This window comes from Pelophylax lessonae, assembly GCF_965119305.1.
Source record: "Pelophylax lessonae genome assembly, chromosome: 3".
In the NCBI taxonomy this organism is placed as follows: Eukaryota; Metazoa; Chordata; class Amphibia; order Anura; family Ranidae; genus Pelophylax; species Pelophylax lessonae.
The window spans coordinates 331,674,510-331,698,313 of record NC_138770.1 but is presented as its reverse complement, the minus strand read 5'-3'; positions in this window follow the sequence as shown (position 1 = coordinate 331,698,313).

Here is a 23,804-nt window from a genome sequence, read left to right as displayed (position 1 = left end):
CAATGTGCATGTGATCAGCACTCAAAAATGGTGTACATGTTTCAAGGACATGGACAGTAGGCAATGGCACTATCAGAGCATACAAATTATGTGATGTTAATCAAATCATTCATTAAATCTAGAACATCCTTCATACTGCATCTCATTAGTCAATGCTGGACATTTAAAGCTCAAAGTAGCTAATAAATAAATGCCAATATTGCCTCTACCCATATTATTTCAGTGGCATGTAACGTATAGATCTAATTATTCTCTAATAGGGCATGATGAAAGACCTGGAAATTCTGGAAGTGTCTCGTGAAGACATGAATAAAATCCATTTGAAGAGAGAGTTTTGAACATGCAAAGAACTGCACACAAAGGGCAGGCTCTGGCTGTGGATGAAGTGCAGAATATATTAGGGTTTCATCCAAAAGTCTATCGTAGAGACTACATTTTTTTTTATATTGTAAAACATTACTATTAATAAGTCTCCTATGTAATGCAGTATTCTAATATTCTTTATTTTAATGGGAATTTAAATATTTACAAACAACTGCTCACTTTGTCTTTTTTTAATCAGACTAGCCCATAGATATGCATGCCTTCATTCATAGAATATATTCCATCTTGGTCTGCAAATTGGGGTGTCAGCAAAGGTCTGAAACCAAACATTGACTTTACACTATTCACCCAAAACTGTTGGGTTCAACCAATGTACATTTATGGGAGTGGAAAGGGGAAATATCCCAGAGGCTACCAGGAAAAATAAGGCTTGCCTGTAGGTACAGTACAGCTTAGTGCACCATTCAGGAGATATTTCCATGTGTAGCAGCCGATGATGGACACTGCAGAGAAGATGGAGATATAAAGGAAAATATAAAGGAAAGATTAAAGTGATAGTAAACCGCATTTAAAAAAACAAACAAACTGGTTCCCCCCAGGGTAATGTCATAATGTGCTAGTATGCACCACATACTAGCACATTATGATAGACTTACCACCGACAGGGAATCCATGTTCACCCAGTCTTCCTTCGGGGTTCGCCAGTCTCAGACGTTTGAATGGCTGAGCTGTGATGATCTCACGGCTGCAGCGCTGCTCTCTCAATGGATGGCATGCTGTGTATTGAGAGTGTAGTGCGCATGTGCCGGTGACATCATCAGCTGCTACACATGGAAATATCTCCTGAATGGTGCACGAAGCTGTACTGTACCTACAGGCAAGCCTTATTTTTCCCAGGTTCAGTGATTCGAGCAACCGATGAGAGATAGTCACACTTTATGATTTTATTCATATTTTTTAATAAATCTGTTGGATAATGCACCCTCTTTTCTTTTTCTTACCTGCAGGTGCAAAACAACAAAGAGAGTTTACTCTCACTTTAAGTATGATGGGAGGGGAGAATGTCTTAGGGGGTGGGAAATTGAGGTGCTGGTATTAGTCATCACTTTTTTCCAGATTAGATGCATGGTATCAAGCATTTAATGACAAGCCTTTTGCTTGAAAACATTTAGTGATGACAGATATAATATCATAACTTACTGTATCTCCCTGCCTCCATTTCTGTAAATAACACAAATAGCAGCATGGAGTCCTTACTGTGCATTTTATTATTGGTTTGTATTTTGCAAAGGCTAAATCTGGGAGCTACTATTGCTCTTTTGTTGAATACACTGCAAACTTTAGGACTGCCATCATGGTCCTTGCTTCATTATTTATTGAGGAAGTATGTAGTTAATGTGATACTAAAAACACACTTTTGAATTTACATTGTCCCTTCTACTTCTGTATGGATGATGGCACTGTAATTAATTTATTAAAAAAGATATCTAAGTACATTTTTCATAATCAATATACAGATGTCACATGACCTATCTCTTACCCAGCCTGTTTGCAGGAAAACATAGGCAGGAGGAGCTTCTAGTCCACTGCTGCTGGTCACATGTTCAAAAAAAAAACAAAAACGGATATTAAATAATAATATCATTAAACTGTTTTAAAATCGTTACACAAATATACAATATCTCACAAAAGTGAGTATACCCCTCACATTTTTGTAAATATTATATTTCATGTGACAACACTGAAGAAATTACACTTTGCTACAATGTAAAGTAGTGAGTGTACAGCTTGTATAATAGTGTAAATTAGCTGTCCCCTAAAAAAACTCAACACACAGCCATTAATGTCTAAACCGCTGGCAAAAAAAGTGAGAACACCCTTAAGTGACAATGTCCAAATTGGGCCCAATTAGCTATCTTCCTTCCCCTGTGTCATGTGACTCGTTAGTGTTACAAGGTGGGGAGCAGGTGTGTTAAATTTGGTATTAATGCTCTCATTTTCTCATACTGGTCACTGGAAGTTCAACATGGCACCTCATTGCAAAGAACTCTCTGAGGATCTGAATAAAAGAATCGTTGCTCTACATAAAGATGACCTAGGCTATAAGAAGATTGCCAAGACCCTGAAACTAAGCTGCAACACGGTGACCAAGACCATACAGCTGTTTAACAGGATAGGTTCCACTCAGAACAGGCCTCACCATGGTTGACCAAAGGAGTTGAGTGCAGGTGCTCAGCGTTATATCCAGAGGTTGTCTTTGGGAAATAGACGAGTGCTGCCAGCATTGTTGCAGAGGTTGAAGGGGTGGGGGTCAGCCTGTCTGTGCTCAGACCATATGCCGCACACTGCATCAAATTAGTCTGCATGGCTGTCCTCCCAGAAGGAAGCCTCCTCTAAAGACGATGCACAAGAAAGCTTGCAAACAGTTTGCTGAAGACAAGCAGACTAAGGACAAGAATTACTGGAACCATGTCCTGTGGTCGGACGAGACCAAGATAAACTTATTTTGTTTAGATGGTGCCAAGCATGTGTGGAGGCAACCAGGTGAGGAGTACAAAGACAAGTGTGTTTTGCCTACAGTCAAGCATGGTGGTGGGAGTGTCATGGTCTGGGGCTGCATGAGTGCTGCTGGCACTGGGGAGCTACAGTTCATTGAGGGAGCAATGAATGCCAACATGTGCTTTGACATACTGAAGCAGAGCATGATCTCCTCCCTTCGGATGCACTGGCCAAACATGTCTCCAGACCTAAACCCTATTGAGCATCTGTGGGGCATCCTCAAATGGAAGGTGGAGCAGCAAAAGCTCTCTAACATCCGCCAGCTCTATAATGTTGTCATGGAGGAGTGGAAGAGGACCCCATGGCTACCTGTGAAGCTCTGGTGAACTCCATGCACAAGAGGTTTAAGGCAGCGGTAGAAAATAATGGTTGCCACACAAAAAATTGACACTTTGGGCCCAATTTGAACATTTTGACTTAGGGGTGTACTCACTTTTGTTGCCAGCGGTTTAGACATTAACGACTGTGTGTTCAGTTATTTTGAGGGGACAGCAAATTTACACTGTTATACAAGCTGTACACTCACTACTTTACATTGTAACAAAGTGTCATTTCTTCAGTGTTCTTCAGTGATAGAATATAATATTTACAAAAATGTGAGGGGTGTACACACTTTGTGAGATAATGTATATTTGAAATCAAATCTTTATTATCTTTTAGCAATAACGTGGTGTTAATCAATTTCTGCCAGTCACAGACTGTGTCACGCCCCTCCAGTCTGTGTCTTAGAATAAGAGGGAGGTGAAGCCTCCATCAATCACAACGTAACAGCTCACCGCCATTGTGTTTAGCTAATTAGTGGGCATGGAGGAGGAGGGAGGGAGTGGGCTGTCATATACCACTGTGTATATGCCCACATGTGTGACTCTTTAGTCACATGGGCTGCTCAGATGTGATAGGGAGGAAATGCTTAGCATAAAAGAACTGAGCATTTGCTGTATTGGGAACTTGGACAGAAGAGAAGATAGAAAACAGCAGGATCAACCAGGTTTTTTGCAGAATACAAAAAACACATCTTATAGTGACTGAGTGAGTATGAACAGCATGTAATACAGCATTTATTAATCGTTTTTTTATTATGTGGGTTTAGTGAAACTTTAAGAAGCTTCAGCTGGGGACAGAGCCGGCATCCAGAGCGGATGGCAGTGTGATACCGTCGCTCTGTGTCAGCGGGCTAAATTAAGCAATCCACAGCAGTCTTTAAGCTCCTTCACCCTGCCAGATCCCTTCCCAAGACACCGGAGAGCAAGATGTCTCAGGCTGGCAAAAGAAAGCAGAGAGATCGGCTGAAGAAACTTACGGAGTTCTTCTCCCCAGCCGCAGGCCGCAACACCAAAGATGGCGCCGGAGCCTGGTCCCGCGCTGCCTCATCGGCAAGTACAGCTGCCGACCGGACCTCGCTGACAACGGAGGAGGTAGGAGAGAACCACATCCTCACTCAGCAGGATCAACCATCCCCCTTCACAATCCCTGCGAAGCAACGTAGAAAGCTGACAGGGGATGGGGATGAGCTGGATCAGGAGGATTCCTTTCATGAGGAGGGGGAGGCTATGGAGCAGACTGTGTCATACGGGCAGCAGCTTGACTCATACCCCACTACTGGCCAAGCCATCACAGACACAGCCATGAAGGAGATGATGAGGACACTAAGGGGGGCACTTCAGCAGGATATGTCTGCATCCATGAAGAACACTAACCGACAAATGGCTAAGCTGTTGGACAGAGAAGATTACACTGAGCGCAAAATGGGAGAATTTACAGGAGCGCATAACGATCTGGTGGATGCACACTTTGAGTTAGAGGAAGAACTTAAACAACTTAAATTGAAAGTAGCGGATATTGAGGACAGGTCCCGCAGAAACAACGTGAAATTCAGGGGGATCCCAGAATCTGTCAAGCCTGTGGAACTATCTTCCTACCTGCAGCAACTTATGCAAACAGTACTTCCCTCCCTGACTCCATCAGATCTCATCATCGACAGAGCGCACAGACTGCCCAAACCGTTCCAGAAGCGGTCCCTAGAGATGTGATAGCCCGCATCCACTTTTTTCACGTGAAAGACCAGCTTATGCGCTTCTCAAGGCAACACCCAGCTCTCCCAGATCCGTTTGCGGGCATCTCCCTGTTCACGGATCTGTCTCAAGCTACTCTGGCGGCCAGAGACACCTTAGTGCCTATCACAAAAATCCTCAGAAACCATAAAGTCCTTTATAAATGGGGCTTCCCAGCCAAGATCACAGTGACAGTTGATAATGTATCCCACTCCATTTCCTCCCTCCCTAAAGGATTGGAACTCCTACGACAATGGGGTTACCTTCCCTGAGAAGATGACCCACAAGCTCTACCTCAACGTAGCCCTTCAAGCAGGCAAGCTACTTCCCGTGCTGCAGCTAAATGACAAGCCCCCATTTGGGGTACCTAACCACTCATCCTTATCTTTCGGTGACACCTACTTGTTCTTACATCTTACTTCCGGATTCACCTTCTGGTCCACGCTCACGTTCTGGCAGGATCACTGCACGCCCGTTGTGCGGTTCATTGTTTTTTTTCACTCCCTTGGAAACGGTGCGGGATGCCCCGCATATTTGTTGGAACTTTTCTGTTTTTGTTCCTTTTTGTTTTTCTTTTTGTTTGGCCCCCTTTTGGGCCCCCGCAGTCTCTCTACAATAGACCTCCCTGGCCCAGTACAGCCTCCTTAAGTATGCTTCATGTTCCTGGACCCGGTCTTGGTCTAACAATCCTCTTGGTTGTTTCCCCCTTCCTCATCTTCCCCTGCATTGCCACTACCTTGTACTTCAGCATCTTCTTCCACCGCCATGTCCATTAGATTGATGTCTCTTAATGTTAGAGGACTCAACAGCCCCTTCAAGAGGAAGTCTCTCTGGAACACGGCCTTGGAACACAAGTGTGACATAATTTGTGTTCAGGAAACCCACTTTGCGAAAGGCAAAGCTCCGAACTGCTCCCAATTCCCACATGTGTTTACTGTGAATCATACTGCTAAAAGAAACGGGGTTTTGATAGCAATTAGAGATACTGTTTCTTTTAAGCTGCTCGACTCAGCAGAGGACACTATGGGTAGAACACTACTACTGATTGCTGAGGTGAATGGTAAAGTATATACTATAGTAAATATCTATGCTCCAAACAAACATCCCCTGAAATTTGTGCGGAAAACCATTGCTTGGGCAAGGAAGCTAGCTAAAGGGAATTTGATGATTTGTGGGGATTTCAACGCTGTCATGAATGTTGATATGGACTGCTCTTCAGCGGGACAGAGACGTAGACCTAACATGGGCCCCCTCTGTATTGAGGAGAGGCTGTATGATCCCTGGCGCTCTCTCCGCACCTCTGAAAGGGACTACTCCTTTTATTCAGCCGTGCATAATAGTTATTCTAGGATTGATATGTTTCTGACTGACAAATTTCTCTTGCAAAAAATTCCCAGAGCGGACATCCACTCACATGGTCGGATCATGCTCCGGTCACGATTGATGTGGTGGATGGCCCGGTTAGAAGCTGTGCTCCGGTGTGGCGTAATGACACCTTTGTCCTGGCCCATCCGGAGTATAGTGAGGAACTCAAGGTGAGAGTTGCAGAGTATTTCAATCTTAATGCCAATGGTTCTATATCCCCTGAAATCACCTGGTGCGCTCACAAAGCGGTGGAAAGGGGTCTATTGATCCAGCAGAAAGCTAGAGATCGAAAGAGGAAAACTGCTCACATAACCCACCTACAATGCCAAATAGCACAGCTGGAACAGCAGCATAAAAAACATGTATCACCACAAACAGATACCCTAAAGCGACTCACTGACCTTAGAAATTACTTAAAAACTACCCTTCTACGTGACTACGATACGTATTTTAAAAGATTGAAAGTGTCTTGGTACTCACAAGGCAATAGGACAGGCAAACTCTTAGCTTCTCAACTTAAAAAGCAACGTCTCGAAACGCACATCCCAAGCATTAAGCATCACAGCACGGGCGCAACTTTCTGTAACCCGAAAGATGAGGCCAATGTCTTCAAAGATTACTATAGCTCCTTATATAATCTGAGCGACGACCCTGACACCTACAATCCGACACCTACTGATATTGATTCCTTTCTACAAGCCCTGAAACTCCCCTACATTGACGAAGACTCTTTACAAAAATTGAACGCCCCCATTTCCTCAGAGGAAGTTCTGGACGTCATAAAATCTCTTCCTCTACATAAATCCCCAGGCACAGACGGATTCTCCTCGGAATACTACCAATTACTGGCTCCCATCCTCACCCCTCACTTAGTCATACTGTTCAATGACGCTCCCAAATTAGGTAAATTCCCGAAAGAAATGCTGCAGGCAACAGTAGTCACTATACCCAAACCTGGGAAATCGACGGACTCTCCCCTAAATTTTAGGCCTATCTCTCTACTTAATGTAGATTTAAAGATATATGCAAAAATTTTGGCAAATAGGCTCCTATACTGCACATCCTATCTTTTGGGTCTGGATCAAGTCGGATTCGTGAAGGGCCGAAAAGCCCCTGACGGAACCCGTCGTATGATAAATCTACTGACTGCTGCTGAAGGGACAGGGACCCCAACGGTTTTCTTAGCTTTGGACGCTGAGAAAGCTTTTGACAGGGTCCATTGGGGATACCTCAATAAGACTCTGTCTACTTTTGGATTTAGAGGCTTTATCCACTCTGCAATTATGGCACTATATTCTAATCCCTCGGCAAAAGTACTAACAGATGGTATTCTATCTGATTCTTTCGACCTCTCAAACGGCACTCGCCAAGGTTGCCCATTATCCCTGATCATTTTCTCCCTTGTAATTGAACCGCTGGCAGAGGCAATTAGGAGTAACCCTAACCTCCAAAGCATAAAAGTAGGCCCAATTGAGCATAAACTAGGATTATTCGCAGACGACATAATTATCACTATGACGAATCCCCTTGCATCTCTGAGCTTCAATCCCTTATTTAATGGTTTGGACGTGTATCTTATTATAAGGTCAACACAAGCAAATGTTTTGCTCTTCCGATCTCGATCCCGGCTTCCGAGGTGTTTAAGCTTAAATCTGTTTTTCCGTGTAATTGGGACACACCTTCTATCACATATTTGGGTATCCAACTTACCTCTCCGGTATCTAGACTGTATGAATACAACATGCTACCCCTCTTGTCTAAGATAGAAGAAGAGTTCTCCCACATTAGGAAAGTGCACCTCTCCTGGTTAGGGAGAATCGCTGCATATAGAATGCAAATTCTCCCGAAGCTTTTGTACTATTTCAGAACCCTTCCAATCCCTATCCCACAAATCTTTTTCAATAAACTAGCCTCTTCACTACGAAAGTTCATTTGGAACGGCAAACCACCTAGAATAGCCCTGTCTACGTTATACAAACCTAGACAGCTTGGTGGAGTAGGTCTTCCAAACGCTCAAGCCTACTACAATGCAGCATTAATATCCCAGACACGCTACTGGCTGACGGCACAAGAGGATAATTTATGGAACCACATAGAGCGTAAATTCACCCCAGGTCATGATCTATACGCCTTACTGTGCGCAGCTGCCATGCGCAATAATGTAAAAGTCCCTGACTTCCCTACTGTTCAGGCTACCATTTTGGCATGGACAGGACTTCTAAAAGCTAATTTTTCTGAAGAAGATTGTGTGAATATTACCACTCCTCTAGCAGCATATGATCTCCTGATACAAGGAGTTTCGACCCTCAATTGGAGAAAGCAAGGCTTCCACTTTAACAGCAGCTCCATCCACCCCAAGTCAGCTAGCGACCTATTGACCAAGTACCAAAAAGCTGCTTTTGATCGCTCCCACAAATCTCTGAATATCCTTATCCCAAAAAAACGATGGCATTTTCTCTTAAATAAAGGGAGTTGCGGTACGAAAGGGATCTCGATCTGCTATCGCTTTTGCGATTACCACCAACCTTTCCGTAAATCCCCTACTGTTCTGAAATGGGAGGATACCCTGCAACAATCCTTCTCGGTTGCACAGTGGCTGAGGGCTTTTAAAACCAATTATGCATCCTCGGCATGTGTGGATCACTGGGACAACTCGCAGAAACTTCTACATAGGTACTATATGACACCTGTAAGGCTACATGCCATCGACCCAAAGTGCTCTCCCCTTTGCTGGCGTGCATGCCAGAATAGGGGAAACCTACTGCATATTTTCTGGAGCTGTCCAGTGCTCCAACCATTTTGGGAAGAGGTCCTCCATTGGACATCTCAGTTGTTAGGAGTTACCCTTTCTCCCTCCCCGGCCCTGGCACTTTTCAGCCTTGGCCTAGAGGACTATCCTCCCAGCTCCAGAAAAGTTCTGGCGCATATTTAATTTGCAACTAGAATTACAATTGCTGCTAGCTGGCGCTCTACTACCCCTCCTCACTTAACAGCACTTAAAAATAGAGTGTCCACCCAATGTGAGATGGAAACATTGTTGGCGTTTAAAAACGGCAGAGCAGCCACCTTCCTGAAACAATGGCAGGTCTGGTTAAATCAATCCTCTAACATATTATAGCCACCCTGGAAACCTTGACAATTCTGATGTTATACCCAAAACAGTGATTTTTACCTAAGCGTATTGGCAGTGCCCCCCCTTCCCCCCCTCCCACTTGTTCCTTCCCCTACCCTCCCCCCCTCGGCCCTCACCTATGCTCCACTTCTTAACTCCTTGGCCCTGGGTCTCTTGTATAGGTAGTGGCGACACCTGTACACCTATACAGTATAAGTCTGGTCTAATCCCTCACAGTTTGCACCCGTTAGGGGTGAGGGCTTTGGACGTTTAAATGCACTCAGCTAGACCCTCTCTGAGGAAGTCATTATGAGCCGTAGTTCCTATATATGGAATACGGGTGTTACATATTTTACTATCTTCTAATCGCAGGGCGACATTTAATGCATTTACTACGTTTCCATGTTAAGTGTTTATATGAAGTCGCATTGTATCCATCTATGGTATCAAAGTTATTGATGGAATCTTCTTGCATAATTGACGGTGTTCTGTAGGACGTCCTGCTATGCCTGCTATGCCTGACGCGACTTACTGTTATCCTATGTATACTGTTATCCAATGTATATGGATCTACTGTTGTATGTTTATACCTGCTTTTTTCTCTTCAATAAAAATCTATTGAAACAAAAAAAAAAAAAGAAGCTTCAGCTAGCTACATACCTCTTTTAAGCCCACTATACTAGTGAAGAAAGGATAACCATCTCACCTCCCACCTGGCCTAATATAATAATATGATGGGAGCATTACTTTCCTGGGTAGACGTTATTTGACATCCTCCTAGTTACATGCCTCGGTCGTGCCCTAGGGGTTGCGGGGTGGTGCAATCTGTCACCCGTTGTGTCCACTTGACACAGTGGAACACAGATTATTGTACTGGACTGCTGTGCATGGCCCTGGCTCCATGTGATCACTGTGACCAAACCCAGGGGTTACATGTCAGTTGTAAACAAAGGATTTCATTCATAACCATTGTGCACTATTGTGATGATCTCTGTAATCGGTCACAGTGATCACATGGTACAGAGGGTCGATCAAAGTGGACTGGTACCATGTGATAGCCGTGGCCAATCACAGCTATCACAATTGTACACAATGGCTAATGGTGATGCTGTACTGCTCTGGTGGTGGTATATTGAAAAAATGTGGAAACAATGTCACATAAATTGCCTAAATTTATAAAAAAAATATTAGTTATTTGTTATTTATAACATAAACTAAGAAAACTTTTTTTTTTTTTTTAATTTCAGTATTTTTTGTTTATATGGCAAAAAAATAAATAAAAAAAAACCCAGTTGTAAACAAATACCACCAAAAGAAAGCTCTATCTGTCTCAAAAAATTATAAAAATGCAATTTGGGAACAGTGTTACATGTAATTGTAGTAATTGTCATTCAAAGTGTGACAGCACAGAAATCTGAAAATTGGCCTGGGCAGTAAGGGGGTGAAAGTGTCAGGTATTGAAGTGGTTAAGGAATAAATTGACAACTCTGACAACTCCAGCCAGCTTGCAGATTACTTTTTTTTTAACAAAATTTTATTGGAGTTTTTGGAATACAAGAAAAAAAGAAAACTACAAACATATGGAAGAAAACAAATGAACATATCAGTAAACTATCCAACTGTACTCATACAGATAGGAGGTGAGGATACGAACTGCAATTGCACTAGGTGTTGTGTGGGGATGAAGCAGAGAGGGAGGAGGGGGAGGGGGGAGTAGGGTAGTGGGAGTGGGGGGGGGGTATTGAGTAACTGGGGAGAGGAATACCGAGAGAGGGGGGAGGGTGATAAATGAGAAGAAGTCAGGTAAGAGGGCAAGATAAGAAGAAAGGGAGGTTCAAGTCGGCACAAAGATTCTAATATATTAGGACAAGATGCTCACAGTGTCACACAATAATTTCCAATCAGGGTGTTCCAGATGAAGGCTGGGGAAAATAAGACAGGTACGAGTTCCACTTGGCTTGGAAGTGTGCGGGGGAACCCGACAATAGCTTTACATCCAGTAGTTCCTTAACCATAAGTGAACTAAGATCGTCGTGTACCCCCTGGATCTTAGGGGGGTCGTGGGAAGTCCACTTCTTGAGGATAGACCTTCTGGCGACCATGGGACATGTGGATATCCAGGGTTTGTTCTGGTATAATATAACTGACTGTGTCGGGGCCAGGCCCAGGGTAGGACCATGAAGATTTCCGAACAGAAGGAGGAGTGGGTTGTTTATTGGGGGTAATCCTGATACGGTTGAAACTAAATGCTGCACATCCAACCAAAACTTGGAGATTTGAGGACAGTCCCAGAGTCTGTGGGATAGGGTTGGTCTATGCAGTAGACACCACAAACATGCTTGAGCTGTGGGCGAGGTAGCAGAAGATGCGAAAGGAGAGTAGGCCCTATGCATAATCTTTAGTTGTCGTTCCCTCCAGAATTCGTTTTCAATGAATTTACAGGTCGCATTAAAGGCGCTGACAATGGAGGTGAACAAGTGAGGGTAGTGAAAGACATTCTTCCAGGGCGTTGGTGGCTCAACGTCTTTTCTATGGAGACGGTGGTTTAAGAGGGGTTTATAGACATCCGATAGCGTTAATTTCCTGATTTGAACTAAGGAGTCTAGCAAAGAGTCACAGGCATAAGTCTTCAGCGAACTTTGTGGCTTGTTGGAGATGCAGAAAATGATTAAGTGGTATATTGTATAGGTCACAAAGTTCTGAGTAGGGGCGTGGGCGACCCGAGTTAGGGTCAAATAGCTGATGAGCAAGGGAGAGACCATTGTCGGGCCATGTAGAGAAGGGCAGGTATTGTCTGGTTTGCGGAAACAAGGGGTGGCCCATGATTGGGAGGTGTTTGGAGAAACGGGGATACAGAGATAATAACTTGGACACTTCCCTCCATGCTATCACAGTATCTCGCAACAACAGATTATTTCTCAGAGATGCTGGTATAGTGGGTAAAGAACAATGTAACAGAGCTGCTAAGCTAAGAGGTGACACCATGTGGGATTCCAATTCAAAGTTAGCAAATCTAGACTTCCCTGTGATCCAGTCAAGACCCACCCACAGAAGACAGGATAAGTTGTAGAGTCTGATGTCTGGAATGTTACCCCCCCCCCTCTCCTCTGGGCTTCTTTAGTGAGATACGTGGTCGCTTCTTGTGCCACAAGAATGCGGATAAAGCCTTATACAGTTTTTGGGTGTCTTTATGTTTGAGTAAAAGTGGTATGGTTTGCATTGGGTACAGTAGTTTCGGATAGCCAACCATTTTGAAAAGATGGCATCTGCCCAGAAGAGAGAGGGGTAGGGCCGACCACACCCCCAGTTGTTTAATGATCGTGTCAATTACTGGGGGAAAATTCAAGGAGTATATTGATGACGGTGATTTCCCAATATTAATGCCCAAGTACTTAATGTGGGCCTCCGGGTTACGTCATCGGAGACCCGATCGAAGCCACATCTGGTTTTAATCGGGACTCCATCCAGTCGGAGGACGTGTCGGCTGGTTGCTCGGGTGTCCCGGTGGGACAGTAGACTCGGGCGGAGCCGCGGAAGGCGGCGGGAGGGGTCGTCCCCTCCTGCTCACTGGGGCAACAATTGAGCGGTTCCCAAGCCGCATCAGCCAATACCACTGGAAAGCCGACCGCCGGCTCTAAAAAATGGTACCAGGATGATTTCTCTAGCTAGACTTATCACCCCGGTACAACCACTTAAAGGCAGCCGACATAGGGATACGTGGTTATGCGTTAAGTGGTTAAACAATGCAGAGGATTGACTCCTTAGGTTCCACAGTGAGTATAATAAGAATGCTTTACTGCATATACAGACAGATTTTACTGTTGTGGGTTTAGCAACACTTTAATATAAATTAATTACAGTCTAATGTATGCCTAAAGGCATGTTACGATGCATGAGTTTCCAAAAACACCTTCTGATGTAAGCAAACTCCCTGTGTGTCTTCAATTTAACACGCAGTTTATGATTGCATGTTCCTTGTTTTCATTGAATATAAATCGCACTTAGTACTGTTGAAAAGTGACATCTAATCTTTAAACAACTGTGATCTAAGAAAATGAAATCTTTATCGCCCACACTTACTTAATTTGATTATAAATAGTCACTAATGCAAATCATTAATTTAACAAAAGTACTGTTGTTCCAGAAGAATGGTGGACCAGAAAGAAGGGGTATATTTATAAAGCAGTGACTTTGATATTTAGAAGAACCTTGATTCACCAGCAGTGATAGTTTGGGAAATGTCTCATTCACCGCTTTATATGTATACCAAGACACTATTATGAATATATACTAGGTGAAATGCAGCACTGCTACTAAAATGTCACAATTGCAGAATTTCTAATTTTTAGATTTATGACTTCTCATTGTTTAGATGCAAATTTCTTATTATTATTTTTGTTTTAAACTTAGGATAAAATGCCCCCATTTTTGCCTTCCCACTGATATTAGCCCAAAGAATCAGCCATATAGACTGATATCCTATCACACGCTATGACCACAAAGAGTGGCTTAAAGCTAACGGTTAATACAGAGGACCCTTGTGGTTTAGCTCATAGTTTATATAATCACATACAAAAGAAAAATGCTAATTATTTTAGTAAGTGATTAAAAAAGTAGCAACCTTGTATCAATATTGACTGAATTGCACATAGTTAAGAGACCAAAAAATATATGCCCCCACCACTATCTGCTAAACTGATACTAGTTTATATTCTTTTTAGCAGCAGAAAGGTGATTGAAAGAGGTCAACCTTGAGCTATCCTCCCTAAAACACTATCCAAAGCCTGACGAGCACTTGGATTTTATGGAAGTGGGCTTATGTGGTTTTCTCCTTGATCATTTGAGTCCCTTATCTACTCTAAAAAAAAAAAAAAAAAAATCAGCTTGATTAATGTTATATAATATGTTAGTACTTATGGATTCTGACATTTACTGAATTAACGTTGTTTTATTTCAATAATAAAACACCTCGCAATATCTTTTTGCAACTTGTTTCCTAGTAAAACCATTTACCAATTTTGATCAAAAATGTCTTATTAGATTAAACATGTAGGTCAGCTTCCTCGCAAAGTTTGTGGTTTCACAGATCAAATATATATGCTTTCCATTAAAACTCGAATACATGCACTGGATTTACAGTAGGTTAAAGCAATGTCAAATGAAGTGAATCTAGTGTTTCCAATACCCTGGAGTAATATAAACATACCATTGTACAACATTGGTTGAAAATAGCTAATTTAATTTTATAGTACAGCAACCTTAACAGGCTTAGCATAATCCCTGCTTGAAGTTCAAAGAAATATAATTTAATCCCATTATTTTATTCTAAATAGCTGTATATTGATATATTATATATAAAAATTAAAAAAAACACAGCTGCAGCCTATGATTATTTTTTAGGTGAAAACATCTAGTCTGTTTATTTCCAGAAAACGTTTTGAAAAATTGTGCTGATTTTATTTTTATCAACCCTTTTTACAAAACAATTTTAATGATATTGTCAATTTATATTGCTATGTTACATAAAAGAAAAAGACACCTCACTTTGGTTGCTGTTAGGATTAAAGAAAGCTTACTTAGCAAATTGAATGTTCAATTGGCTTAGTGAGTAAGATGAAGTTGCATTTACTTGTATTATTTGATCGGGTGCAAGTTTTTTGTTCGTTTTTATCCTTTGCACATAGTTTACAGTGAACATAGCTTTCCCCTTTTCAGTAGGTGAATATCATCTGCTCCTTTAGTAAATAAACCCCTACAGGAGAATTATTTTAAACGTTGATGCTTCTATCGCATGCCTATTTTAAAGTAAATATTTTCTGATTCCTCCTTTGCAAATACTAGTTGCTCGCTACTCTTCAGACTTACCTGTTCTGATACTTTGTGAGTTACTGACCTGGAACTGACATGCAGATCAGAAAAGTCAGTGTAAAGTCACAACTCCTTATCTAAATACTTGTCCTGGGTCAGTGACTCAAACGGCCTGGTCATATCGATGTGTCACGGTAATGAGAGGTAAAACCCATTTACTGCAACGCATGGCAACACATTTACTCTGGTGCATTAACCAGATCATAGATGGTTTGAATTCTGCTGAACCAGCTGAGATTCAAACCATATATGGCCTAAATGTACCCAAATTGATCGATCGATTACCTTGGTTACATCCAGCCTGTTTTTACATGGAAATATTGCTAGTGGCTAGTGGCAGGAAGCCATCCCCACCGGGAGAATACAAAGGCTAGGGGAGAGGGATCCCCTATCATCACTGAACTGTGGTTGCAGGAAAGAAAATCGCTCTGTCTATGGCCAGCTTTACAGTTCTATTCATTTTAAAAGCTATGTCAATGCACTAGTATAGTAGCAGGTAAGACATCTACACTATACTAAAATGCATGGCAGGTTCATACTGGTGAACTGCATGCAAAAAAAAATGCACATTAGTCAATGTACTGCATTTCTCTAAGGTATTTCTGGTTTTTGGATAGATCTATGGTATTGGAGTCAGAGGGACAGTATCAGTATGACAGCCAAGCAACTAGCATTTGCACAAACAGAAATCAGCAAAAGCAGGTCCACATTTCCTTCAGGTTTCCTTCAAGTTAAAGGTGCTGAATGTTCCCACCACACAACGAAGCACAATGAAGAATAGTTTAGAAAATAAATCTTTGAGGTTGTCACACCCCAGTTCTCCCCAGTCAATTTAAAAGTATGAAAATATTTGGCTGGAGTTACACTTCCACATTAAAGAGATGCTTTCACCCACTAAGAAAGTTTTAGATGAAAGCACATAAAAATCAAACATTTGAAATGCTAATTTGCAGTGTTTTTTCTATTATTTATTTTCATTCATTAAAATGAGGGATTATCCGTTCGAACCTATGTTTGCTCTTTGGGCAATCGGAAGAATACCCAAACATTTGTCTGTTTGGTCCCATGTTTGAAAGGGAGCCAAAAATCAAATGTTGGAGCGGTATTTTCACTGCTTCTCTACATGACAGCTTCCTGCTGTCACTGTTTCCGAAGGAAGCTGCGGGTGCTTTCCTGACATCACTGGGGATCCCCACCAAGTAAAGCAGACATGTCATCACCATCCCTGCCTCATCCCTTATATAGCTTATATCAGCTCAGGTTGCTGTTATTCATCTATAAGTAAAATCGGGATCAGTCATGTGCATCATATCACTGGGATTCTTTTTCCAGGCAAGTCAGTGGACAGAGGACATTGGGATTGGCAATTGATTTACATGGCAGAAATACATTTCAGACCCTTGGAGGTGTCTGTGTGCTGTTTTCTTTTTTTTTTTTTAAACTGATGCAGGCAGCGACATGACATTTTTTCCTTTGTAAATGTCATTGCTGCTGCTGCAGAATTTTCTGCACATCACACAGGTGTGAACCCCCCCCCCCCCCCCCCCAAGCATGTTATTTAAAGGAATTGGGTGTGTTAATGTTCCACTCTATGTATGGAACATGGATTAATGTAATTAAAAAAAAATGTTTTTGCATTATTTTTTTGTATTTTTTACCTATTAGAAAATAGACACTTTTAATTTCATAGCTTTAGTGCACATTGATTTCAATGAGGTTTGGGTTTGGCATCCAAACAACACTAATTGCAATGTGTCTCTTTAAACCTGCTAGGAAATCAGTTACTCCAGGTGTGCCAATTCCATAGCTCAGCCCCTTTTTTTATTGCCCTTTATACCTCTTCTGGGAATGTCTAATTACTCTTTGTACTGGCCCAGCGTCTCTGTCTATCCCATCACCTACCTACATAAACATTTATGTAGCAGGGAAACTATGGAGGAAAATACTATAGAATGTCACTTGAATGATAGATCTGAGTCCACTGGGGCTGTTGGCATTACATCCAAGATGGGGAATCCAGCAGAAGTTTTGCGCTCAGGGATGTTGACGCAATGGAGGCTTTTAAAGGTAAATACCATGCATACAATATTTTAAATGCACATATAATCTTATGAGAAAATGTTGAAATTCATGTTCTGGGGACAGAGTCTCTTTAAAGCCTGACTACAGTTAGTCTACATTTGTAATAGGGCGCTAGCAATTTCCATTGCACCATGATAAGATAATAAAGAGAATATAAGCTTAAGATAGGTATACATGCACAGGTTTTTTCCATTCCACCAGTTGGTTGAACGAAAAGAAACAATGGATCCCCACATCCACAAAAGCAATGTTGATGCAGGTATCTCCCCTGATGCACTATCATTGTGCATATAAATAAAAAAAAAAATATCAGCGCAATGCAAAAGGAACAATATGTACACAAATGTGACCTGGATGTTGACATAAAGTAAATATTATATATTTTAACTTGTTTTAATTGATACCTACATAGCTAAACCAGACAATGCTATTCTCTCCTTATATCAGTTCTAGTAAAGATTCTGCATGCTGTGAAGTCAGATTTTATTACATACTCTCCATTAATGTTATGCGATTAATGTGCACAGCTGAGCCTGGGCTTGATTTTAATTGCAGCCTCAGTGGGTTCCACCCTTCTCGTCGCTCTGAATTACATGCCACTTTAGTAAATGCAACACAATCATAAAACCTGTTGACTGGATGTCTAATTCCTTTTCCATGGACTGTGTTAGGCAATATTTGTGTAGTTTTCCTGGTAATGACACTCTTTCATGCTCTGAATACCCTGGGAGCGTAGATATTATTGTGTCAATTCAAAGGGGACCTTTCAGTAACAAGTGCTACATGACTATATAGCAATAGTATCATTTTTCAAAAAAGTTATACCTATTATCAATAACTTCTTGCTGACTACATGATAGATATATATATATATCTCATGTGTATATATGTATGTGTGTAGTGGCAGAGATGGTGAGCCTTAAAGTGTTACTAAACCCACATCAGTAAAATCAGTGTGTATATGCAGTAAAGCATGCTATACTCACTGTGGAACCTAAGGGTTTTTTTTTCATTTGCATTATGTATAAAGGCTGTTTGATCATGTTCCTCTTCTTCTTTCACTGTCTCCAAAAAAGTAACCTGATATTTACATAGCCAGGGGACAGGCTGCACATGCACAGATTGGTGTGTATTGCTAGAGAGTTTTCTTTTTTTCTTTCTTGGTTAAGTGCATGTGATCAGCACATGGCCAATCAGCACTGTCCAGACATGTTCAGACAGAGGATCAGGGGAGAATAAAAACTCCTCCTACAAGCTTTACTAGGAACTGATACAAGTCACAAGGCTGTTAAGTACAGCTGATGATAATGTTTTCTAAAATAATTGCATTTCCATGTTCTGTGTACTGTGGGAGACCAGATAAAGTGAATGCACGGTCCTGGGTTTAGTAACACTTTAATGCTCACACGTCGCACATATGCACCCATGGTGGCTGACGTTTCTATGCTGAGAGCGTGCATTAATATCTAGTTAAAGGGGCGCCGGGAGAGGGTGGGAAGGGTTTAAAAAGAAGTCCTTAATCTCCAGGCAAGTGAATTTGCTTAACCAAAGATTTTTTCATCAGTTTGCTCCAGGCAGGAGGAAGCATTTCCTCAGGCTGCTGACACATTGATCAGATTGCAACATTAGAGGGGAGTACTGGCAATATTCACCAGAAGCACTGGTTCTAACTTCACCAACTCTGCTAAAAATAAGCAATTTTATTTCTCCTGTGTTGCTGTTGGAGATTGTGCCACACTTTTTGTCCAGTAAATCTGTTATCACTGGGACAGTAAGTGAATAGAAATTTCTCTAAAAGAGCCCGTGACAAGAGTGCAAATGTTTTCCCACTCTATCAACAACTACTGTAAAAATAAATTTTGGGCAGGACATACATTTTCAAACAAATTTTCTTTTATACTTTTCAACACGTTAGCTCTTCTATGGGAGGTGAAAAGAATAGTGCTTGTTTTTCATTAATCGTATATTTTTAATTATTAGTTTTTGTTTCAGTGTTTATCTTGAACAGACTTTGTCACCAGCCTAAATAATAATTGCAGGTAAAAACACAGACAAATAAAATACTTTCAATGTGTCCTTACAGTGTTTTTCTTTTCCATATGTAGTATACATTCTCCAGGGACCTGCTGAAATGTTGGATCCTAATGTCATTCCAAGAGTGACCTGCCTTAAACTAAACCCAAACTCACCAATTTACAGTGGGTACGGAAAGTATTCAGACCCCCTTAAATATTTCACTCTGTTATATTGCAGCCATTTGCTAAAATCCATTTAAGTTCATTCTTCTTCTTCATGAATGTACACATAGCACCCCATACTGACAGAAAAACACAGAATTGTTCACATTGTTGCAGATTTATTAAAAAAAGAAAAACTGAAATATCACATGGTCCTAAGTATTCAGACCCTTTGCTGTGACACTCATATATTTATGATCATCCTTGAGATGGTTCTACACCTTCATTTGAGTCCAGCTGTGTTTGATTATACTGATTGGACTTGATTAGGAAAGCCACACACCTGTCTATATAAGACCTTCCAGATCACAATGCACGTCAGAGCAAATGAGAATCATGAGGTCAAAGGAACTGCCTGAAGAGCTCAGAGACAGAATTGTGGCAAGGCACAGATCTGGCCAAGGTTACAAAAAGATTTCTGCTGCACTTAAGGTTCCTAAGAGCACAGTGGCCTCCATAATCCTCAAATGGAAGACGTTTGGGACGACCAGAACCCTTCCTAGAGCCGGCCGTCCGGCCAAACTGAGCTATCGGGGGAGAAGAGCCTTGGTGAGAGAGGTAAAGAAGAACCCAAAGATCACTGTGGCTGAGCTCCAGAGATGCAGTCAGGAGATGGGAGAAAGTTGTAGAAAGTCAACCATCAGTGTAGCCCTCCACCAATCGGGGCTTTATGGCAGAGTGGCCCGACGGAAGCCTCTCCTCAGTGTAAGACGCATGAAAGCCCGCATGGAGTTTGCTAAAACACCTGAAGGACTCCAAGATGGTGAGAAATAAGATTCTCTGGTCTGATGAGACCAAAATAGAACTTTTTGGCCTTCATTCTAAGCGGTATGTGTGGAGAAAACCAGGCACTGCTCATCACCTGTCCAATACAGTCCCAACAGTGAAGCATGGTGGTGGCAGCATCATGCTGTGGGGGTGTTTTTCAGCTGCAGGGACAGGACGACTGGTTGCAATCGAGGGAAAGATGAATGCGGCCAAGTACAGGGATATCCTGGACAAAAACCTTCTCCAGAGTGCTCTGGACCTCAGACTGGGCCGAAGGTTTACCTTCCAACAAGACAATGACCCTAAGCACACAGCTAAAATAACGAAGGAGTGGCTTCACAACAACTCCGTGACTGTTCTTGAATGGCCCAGCCAGAGCCCTGACTTAAACCCAATTGAGCATCTCTGGAGAGACCTAAAAATGGCTGTCCACCAACGTTTCCCATCCAACCTGACCTAACTGGAGAGGATCTGCAAGGAGGAATGGCAGAGGATCCCCAAATCCAGGTGTGAAAGACTTGTTGCATCTTTCCCAAAAAGACTCCTGGCTGTATTATATCAAAAGGGGGCTTCTACTAAATACTGAGCAAAGGGTCTAAATACTTAGGACCATGTGATATTTCAGTTTTCCTTTTTTAATAAATCTGCAACAATGTCAACAATTCTGTGTTTTTCTGTCAGTATGGGGTGCTATGTGTACATTCATGAGGAAGAAGAATGAACTTAAATGATTTTAGCAAATGGCTGCAATATAACAAAGAGTGAAAAATTTAAGGGGGTTTGAATACTTTCCGTACCCACTGTACCAGCAACATATAGTGGGCTTTATATCAGCAAGGAAGCCCTGCAAAGGAAAATTGGTTAAATATAGCAATAACAAGGCACACATAACAATTTCAGAATCAAACCCTGTAATACCTGGATATAAAGTTCAACAAAATGTCCTATCTGCAATTCTAAGACCATAAGTATAACCCTGGCAAGTAGGTAGTCTGTTGGCATTGGTGCCCAATAACTCTCTTTGGAGTTCTCTCTCTCTAGAGTATATATTGTATAATCCAAGACGTTGGCCTAAAAGCCAACTCTCCATGTGGCAGCAACATTTCTAAGTAACAAGGTTAGTACAAATAATAATGGCTAAGAGGCCTCTCACCAATAATGTCACTCAGTGTCAAAAGGACACTGGTTCATCCCCAGAAGCCAGATGTGAGGTCTGTAGTATGCAGTCCTGTGAGACCCTCTGCAGTTCTCTCTTGTGCGGCATCACTATTTCTTCGGCTATGCAGCTCCTCAGCTTTCTGGAACTTAGCTCAGAACCCAAAGCAGACTCTTGCCAGCAGAGAACAGCAAAGCCCTCAAAGTGGTCCTTCTCTCTTTGAACTTGTTGCTTTGCAGATCTTTCTTGCTTTTCCCCGCTCTTCAGCACCCAGCTCTCTTGGCAGATCTGTCCCCAGCCGACTATCATCCCTGGCCACACAATCTCTCCATACCAGACTCTCTCCCCTCTGCCTGGGTCTGTTAGCAAGAGGTTAAAAAGTCCTGGCTGCTGATGTAACCAAACAGGATTTTCTTCTCTCCTCTCTCTGACTCAGTACACTATCATGGCAGATGAGCAAAACAGGCTCAGGAATATTTAGGATACATGGCCTTTGTGCCTTTGAATATGCTAGAAAAACTGACTAGTCAGTTCCCTGGCACAACCCTCTCCCTACTGGCCAGTGCTAGCCCTCTGCTTTATTGCGAGAGTCCGATTACTCTCTGCTAATTTAACTCCTCCACTCATCCTGTCACCTCCCTACATACTTTTTATGCAGCTGCCAGAAGGAAGATTACCAGGAAATACTTTACCAGGAAATACTATACAATGTCACTTGAGTCAACTGGTGCTGCTGACATCACATTCAAGATGGCAGTACCCAGCAGAAGCAGTCTAGGGCCTTTGGATGTCTATTCCAGGGAATTTTGTACCTGCAAATAAGATGCATAAATGTACATATAATTCTATAGAATAATTTTTGTTGAAATTAAGGGTCCGATGACAGGTTCTTTTTAAAGTTATTTTTGATGCATCGCTCAGTTTTTTGGCTGCCTGATTTTCCATATTTGTATAATTTTATGGAAGATGGCACATTGTAGATTAATCAATAGAGTAAACAATCTATGTTCACCTTGCATATCTGTTTAGATAAGAGATCTGGCAGACACAGAGCAGTGTTCTTTTCAATAATATGGCAAAATCATTAGTTTATTTATGAGTCTGTGTAAAGGGAATGTTAGTAAATACAGCAAACCTGTGGTTACGTGGCTTTTTGCTGGCACAGTATTGTTTATTTGATGTGAACACAGCTTCGCCTTATTTACTTGCTAATGGAAAAGGTTTCTCATTTAGTAAATCAGCACTCAAGACTAATGATGGACGAACATCTGATGGGACGGTTCACGAACGTGATCGCTCTAACTCGCTCAAATGTTCGAACCGCGGGTCCCATTCATTTTAATGGCAGGCGAACATGAAAAACCTCCAGGTCATGTTTGCAGCCACTAAATACTTACTAGCTGTGCACACACAGTCCCACAACATGGACACTGACATACCAGAAGTATTAAGTGAATCTGCGATCGACAAGCATTCTTTTTTTTATCTGCAAAATTTTGTCAATTCAGGTGGTACATTAGGCATTCACAGGATACAGAAGTAAGTGTCAGCCATTACAGGCCCCAAAAATTAGCTGACAGGCGTTCACCTGACAGCAAAAAAATGTTGTATTCTGTGGCTGGTGGTACATTAGGCATTCACAGGATACAGAAGTAAGTGTCGGCCATTATAGGCCCCAAAAATTAGCCCACAGGCGTTCATCTGACAGCAAAGAACTGTGTATTCTGGGACTGGAGGTACATTAGGCATTCACAGGATAAATAAGTGTCGGCCATTACAGGCCCCAAAAATTAGCCCACAGGCGTTCACCTGACAGCAAAGAACTGTGTATTCTCCGGCTAGAGGTACATTAGGCATTCACAGGATAAATAAGTGTCGGCAATTACAGGTCCCAAAAATTAGGCATCCATCGGACATAAAAGGCCTTTTATGCCACTGTATTTACCTAAGACAGGGACCATGAATTGTTATGGGTGGTGGCGGATATTTGTGGCCTGTCATGAGGAATTTGGATTAAACATGATCTGCTGGTCACATGTGTTGAATTCCCCTGGGATCCATGCCTCATTCATTTTTAGAAATGTGAGGTAGTCAACACTGTTGTGAGCTAGGCAAGTGCGCTTATCGGTCATGATCCCCCCCTGCTGCGCTGAATGTCCTTTCGGACAGGACACTGGACGAGGGGCAAGCCAACAGTTCCATTGCAAATTGTGCAAGCTCTGGTAAGAGGTCGTGCCTGCCCACCCAGTAGTCCAGGGGTTCATCACTTCTCAGAGCATCCA